Source organism: Urocitellus parryii, chromosome 1, assembly GCF_045843805.1.
Source record: "Urocitellus parryii isolate mUroPar1 chromosome 1, mUroPar1.hap1, whole genome shotgun sequence".
NCBI lineage: Eukaryota > Metazoa > Chordata > Mammalia > Rodentia > Sciuridae > Urocitellus > Urocitellus parryii.
The window spans coordinates 173264479-173271348 of record NC_135531.1 but is presented as its reverse complement, the minus strand read 5'-3'; positions in this window follow the sequence as shown (position 1 = coordinate 173271348).

The following is a 6870-nucleotide window of genomic DNA, read 5'->3' as shown; positions in this document are numbered from 1 at the left end:
ATGATTGTTACTTGATATAAAAATGCTGTTCTTTCTTTCTTTTTTTATTTTTTTGGTACCAGGAATTGAACCCAGGGACCCTTAACCACTGAGCCACATGCCCTATCCTTTTTATTTTCTTGAGACAGAGTTTTGCTAAGTTATTGAGGCTGGCTTTGAACTTGGATCCTCCTGCCTCAGCCTCCTGAGCCACTGGGATTACTGGTGTGTTCATGCCTGGCTAAATACTCTTTTAGTATGTAGCAAGTACATGCATTTTTTTAACCAAATAAAGCCAGTGGCTTTTATCTTTTTACTAACCCTGGTCTCCTGTCCCACTACGGTCCCTTAGGAAAATTGTGTGTAATTTCCAAAGACAAATGGTAGACATCTACTTTGTACAAATTCAAGAGATATAGCTAAGAATTCCATGGACAATAAAAACTTATCAGGACATGTCATAACAACAAATTGATGCTTTCTTCGGTGTCCAGCAGCCTTTATTCTGAATGCATATGATTAAAATAAGAACCCAATGTCACTGGGCAATGCAGCAGAAGATCCTTTCATTGTGAGCATTAGCCTGAGGGATTTTGTAAACTATGGAAAATGGTAGAAGAAGCTTGGGCAAGCTGAGGGAGAAGGTTCTCAAGGCTCTGAGTCAGAGCTCAGCCATTTGGGGGATTCCATTCATCCCCTGGAGGTTAATAAAGCAGAAAGGACAACCGTATCTGGCCTCTGATGATAAACAAGGGAAAGAACCCAAAACTCCATAGAATTTTCATGGATAAAACAAGCCCTAAGAAAAACCACCTTAAATAATTGTAAAGTTCACAGTGAAGCCAATATTAATAGAAGTGGCAGGGCAAGGCAAAAGCTAGGATGGGTTCACAGTCTGCCCCAATAGAGTCTGTCCAACTCCAACCACCCCATGCCCACACTTGAATTGCGCTAATGTTAAAGGGAGTAATATTTCTCTGGGCATCCCCAATGAATGGCAAGGGAAACTATACTTAAGGGTAGGAATCAGCTGCAGAGAACCCACATGTGAGTAATGAAGAATTGATTGTGGTCCCTGGGACATCACAGGCAATGCTCCGAAATTTGAAAATTCATCCTGTAAGCCTGTACTTAGAGTGCAACAGGAGCTGCGAAGAAGAGGTGTGTAAAATGTGATTCCTGAGCACAGGTAGGATAAAGTTTCACAAACAAGCTATACAAAATATTGAGAGGACAAAAACTAAGATGAAGCCAGCTCGACTTTGACTGATTAATGCAAAGAAAGCAATTAGATAATTAGCTGCAGGAGAAGAATAGCAGATTGTTTTTTCTGCTGCCCTGGAAGTGGGCATTACAATGTGTACTCTCCCTGTTACTTGGAAGGATTCCTCACTGTGAGCAATGTGGACCATGGCACATATCTCAGGCTTGAATAGCCACATGCTCCCATCTGCTTCTAGATCTGAACCTATTGATGCAAAGAATTGAGAATAATCAGGGGCACTCACAGTGTCTACAGTGGAATTCTGCCATGGCTGTGAAGCCCTAGCCTTGCGGCCTACCACCCAAAGACAGTGCCTGTGCTTCCTGCTTCTGAGCCCTGGACTGGCTTTGGCTCTATGGTTTGCCTATTCTCCAGTCTCTTGCCAATTCTTTGAGTGGCTATTCAACCAAAAATATTGACTTTTCAGGCTATCCTGCTGAAGACTCCATGGCTTTTAAAAATATAAGTCATGTGCTTAGTCTTTTAACATAGATACCACCTCAGGAAGGGGATATTTAAATGGAAAATGTAATAGTGAATATCTATGAAATATTTACATCTACTGTATACATATGCTTTAAAAAGCATATATGCACATGCATGTACAAGGCATACATGTAATAAGTGCCTGAAATATTTTAGATCTCAAATATTTTAAATCTCAATTGAGTTAGGCAGAGAGTACAAGAGGAGGAATGGTAAAAACAAGGTGCTCAGACTGGATTGGTACAGGATCCCTCCTACTCAAGTGCAGTCTGATGGTTTTTTTATTTTCTAAAAATCTTCTGTATTTTTTTTACAGAACCTCTAAGTATGTCCATGTGTCTCACCTGTATCCTTATCTGTCATCACTGCATTCCATTGGCCTAAACTGCTGTCATCATTGGCCTTTATCTCCTTGGTCAAAATGACTTAAAATGTTGCTGAGGATGTCCTAATTTCCCCTCCCCTCCTATATTTGGATTCCAACATCCTTGTGGCCTCAGGCCTCTTTGTATTTTTTTACTATTGCTTATGCCTATAAAGCAAATTTACCACAAAATCCAATTGCTGATATTAAAGTTCTTCATTTAAAACCAATAGTTTGTTTGCTTTATGTTTTTTTTCTACTATTGTTTCTGCTGCACATTTATCATTTCCATGACAGAGTAGCAAAATGACTAGAAGAGTCTATGCCAGAATTACAACACTGAATGTCTCTGAGGGACGGAATTACACTTAATATTTTTAGTCTTCTTCCAGATACTTTGTGGCATTTGCCAAATTTTCTGTAAATATTATTATAAATACTCTATAAATAGGAAAACATATATTTTAATGTTGCAAGTCAACTCAAAGATGGTTTATGAAAAGAATTAGCTACAGAATCAGGATGCCCCTGAAGATACAGCAGAACTTTTGGTGGACTAAACATCGTGTGTGGGGGAGGCGGTGAACTTTATGCATTTACCCTAAGTTGTGACTCTCCCTGTAACATTATGGGGATATGGTGGTAGTCAGATGTTTAAATCCGTTGATTTAACACAGAGATTTGCACCTTTGCTCTCATGCTTTTTGAACTTTCCTTGTCACCTTCTGGGTGGACTGCTCCTAGGGGAAGAGAAGCTGAGTGATTTGTATCACCAAGCCACTACCAATACATTTACAAGCTTGCAAAAAAAATATTTCTAGTCTAGACAATAATTAAAGTCAGAACTGTAACTTAATTAAAGCATGTCTTTCTTGAGCCCTGGGGGCCATTCCTCACTCTAACGTACACAGTGTTGATGCAAATTGTTCTGGGGTGCACATGGGGATGTCCTCTGGGGAAGTCTCTGAAAGCAAGCACATAAAGCACCAAATGGGGTGGGGAGGTGTAGATAGGTGTGAAGAAAATTAAAGCAGGATGTTTTCCTAACTGTAAAAGGACAAATGTCAAGATCTCCATTGAGTAATTCAGACATCAAGGAAGTAAAACTTGAATTGACTCAGTTAAGAGTCTACTCAGTAAGCCCTTAGATCAAACATGAATTAGAATTCACACACCAGCAACTAGAAGGTCTTTGCTATCCTTCAGATATATTTTGGTCTGCCTTTAAATTGCGTTTTCATTAATACTAGCATTTAATATGAGAAGATTTTACCTAGAAATCAAAATTTCTAGCTTTTTATTTTTAAATTGCTCTATTAGAGCATTATAATTATGCATAGTACTTGGGCTCATTTTGACAAAATAATAAATGTAAGGAATTTAATTTCAATCCTCTTTCCCCTACCACTTTCCATTCCCTGATCCCTATCCGTATTCTCTCTCCTCTCTTCACTTCCTTTCACTTCTTTCTTTCTTTATCTATTTTTTATTGGTATTTTCTGTATATAAATATAGGTGATAGTCTTTTTGGTACATTTATCGATGTACATAACATGCTGTTGTTAAATTGTTTCCATATTTCTACCCCTTCCCTTTCTTCCTCCCTCCCTCTCATTCTCCTTCTTCTACTCTATTGATTTACTTTTCATCTTTAGGATATCCAATCTCTTTTTCTGCCACATTCCCCTCCTCCTTTTTTTTTTTTTTTTTTTTTTTTTTTTTTTTTGCTATAGCTCCCACATATGAGAAAAAACATTCAGCTCTTTATTTTCTGACTCTGGCATGTTTCACTTAGCATGATTTTCTCCATTTCCATTCATTTACCAGCAAATGCCATAATTTGTTTTATTCTTCTTTATGGCTTTGTAGAACTCCATTGTGTATATATACACATTTTATTGATTCATTCATCTGTTGATAGACATCTGGGTCGAATCCATAATTTGGCTAGTGTACTTGTGCTGCTATAAACATTGAAGTAGCTATATCACTACAGTATGCTAATTTTAGTTCTCTTTGGATAAATACTAAGGAATGGGGTAACTGGGTCATACAGTGGTATGGGCTAGTTTTTTGATGAAACTAGCATTGGGCTAGTTTTTTGATGAAACTTCACATTGCTTTCCATAGTACTTGTAATAATTTTCAGTCCCACCCAAAATGTATGAATGTACCTTCCTCCCCACAACCTCTACAACAGTTATTATTGTTTGTGTTCATGATAATTGCCATCTTGACTGGGGTGAAATGGAATCTTAGTGTAGATTTAATTTGTATTTCTCTGGTTGCTAGAAATGTTGAACGTTTTTTCATATATTTGTTAACTTTACTTCCTTTTTATGAGAATTTTCTATTTAGTTTTGTGGCCCATTTATTAATTGGGGTGTTTTTTTGCATCAAGTTTTTTGATTTCTTTATGTGTTCTGGATATTAATCCTTGTCAGAGAAGTGGCTGGCAAATAATTCTTTTTTTCCATTCTGTAAGTTTTCTTCACTCTTTTAATTATTTTCTTTGATGTGCAGAAGGTTTTTAGTTTGATGACATCCCACTTATTGATTCTTGATTTTATTTTTTGAGCATTAGGGGTCTTTGTTGAGGAAGACAGTACCAGTACCTAAATGATGGAGTGTTGGCCATATGTTTTCTTCTAACAGTGCCTTATTTCTTGTCTTATTCTTAATTCTTTGGTCCATTTTGATTTGGGTTTTGTGCAGGGTTAAAGAGGGATCTAATTTAATTCTGGTACATGTGGATATCTGGTTTTCCTTGTACCGTTTGTTAAAAATGTTTTCTTTTCTCCAATATATATTTTTGGCACCTTTATCACATATCAGATGGCTATATATAAAATATTGTGGTTTTTCTCTAAATCTTCTATTCTATTTCATTGGTCTTCATGTCTATTTTGATGCCAGTACTATGCTGTTTTGTTACTAGATCTTTGTAGTATAATTTGAGATTGAGTATTGCAATGTTTCTTGCATCACTTTTCTTGTTCAGAAGTGCTTTGACTATTCTGGGTCTCTCATTCTTCAAATGAATTTAAGGACTGATTTTTCCAATTCCTTGAAGAGTGGTATTTTGAAGGGGATTGCATTGAATGTGTATATTGTTTTGGTAGTATGGCCATTGTGACAATATTAATTCTGCTTATCCAATAATATGAGAGGTCTGTCTCTCTGTCTTCTGAGGTCTTCTTTAATTTCTTTCTTCAGTGTTCTATAGTTTTCATTGTAGAGTCCTTTCATTTTCTTGGGTAGATTAATTCCCAGCGTTGGTTTGTTTGTGAAGTTATTGTGAAAGGGATGGCTTTTCTGATTTTTTTCTTAATTTAAACACTACTGGAATATAGAAAAGCTGTTGATTTATGAGTATAGACCTTGTATCCTCCCAGCTTGTGAAATTCATTTATCATCTCTTGAAGTCCTCTGGTTGAATTTTGGGTTTTCTTGGTATAATATATTATTTGCGAAGAAAATCAGAAGATGGCGGCGGGGAGTGAGTGAGCCGCTCTGTGCTCCGCACCACCGAGACCGCAGCGTATGTTGCTGCTTCTTAAAAGAAGAAGTAAAGATCATTAAAGGAGATCTGTCGACAAGGATTCAGCACCGTGTCAAGAAAAGGGCCTAGATGGAGTGAATCCGCCACGACTTCAGCACGAGCAGTAAGGCTGCAGCCCGCGAGCTGCCCGGCTCCCTGGGCCCCTTCTTATTCCCCTCTCCTACTCTCCGCTTCGCTTCTCCCCCGCCATCTCTCCCCCCACGCTCATTCCCTAAATCTAGATCTCAATCTCTTTCCCCCACCCCACCCGCTCTCTCGCGTGCCCAGTACCCGGCCCGCGCGGACCCCGAGGCGCTGCCTCCCCTCCCCCAGCCCGCACCCCCTCCACGGGGGTCCCGAAGGCCACAGCTTGGCCGCTGCTGCCACCACCACCGCCGCTGCAGCCACCGCCGCTGCCGCCACCGCTTTCCGCGGTGCACCTTAGAACAGACTCTTAACCACGAGAGTGAGCTGCCGAGTAAAATGGAGCAGCTGATGAGTGACAATTTAAAATCTAAATGATCCAACATGGCGGCGGACGCGGAGAGATCAAGTCTCTAACCCCTTCAGCTGCACGGGCATAGGGAGAAGTAAACTGTCAAAATACTGTTCGCTCAGGACCACTAGGCACGGTTGAGCTGAAGTGGACCCCAGGCGAAAGGTCTAGCCTTCTCAGAACACACTGAGCCCGAATTGGCTGCATTCTAGCTCCGGTTCGCCTGCTTCATGTGATTCAGCACTAATGATCCCACTGAAATAACTAGTTGGCCCACCTGAACTCAAAGAGGTAAAAGCCAACTGAGCACCACAGCCAGACCCAGGGAATCAGGAGTGACGCAGGACTAGCGGCGCAGAACTCCCAGCTATCGCGATCACCAGTGCTGACAACAGGTCCCTTGCACCAGCTATCAGGGGAGTTGCTGCTACCTGAGGGCAAACAAATTCGCTGGGGGCCCTCAGCCCCAAGCCCTACAAACTTAGGGTCTGAGGGAGGCAAACAGAAAGGGTGTGTCCAGGCACCCATGAAAACAGGGCTCCCAGGAGCAGCAGACCTGGCGTGTAGTCAGTATTGTGGTGAGTGTCACAGGTGAGCGGGGCCTGGCTTGAGGAACCACAAGAGAAGGCCCTAGGCACTCAGGATTGGAGACCCGCACAGTCTGGGAAGAAGAGCTGAGGAACAGTGATTGGTTCCCACCTATCAAGAAGAGAAGCCTGGCCTAGTGGGCATGGCTCCAC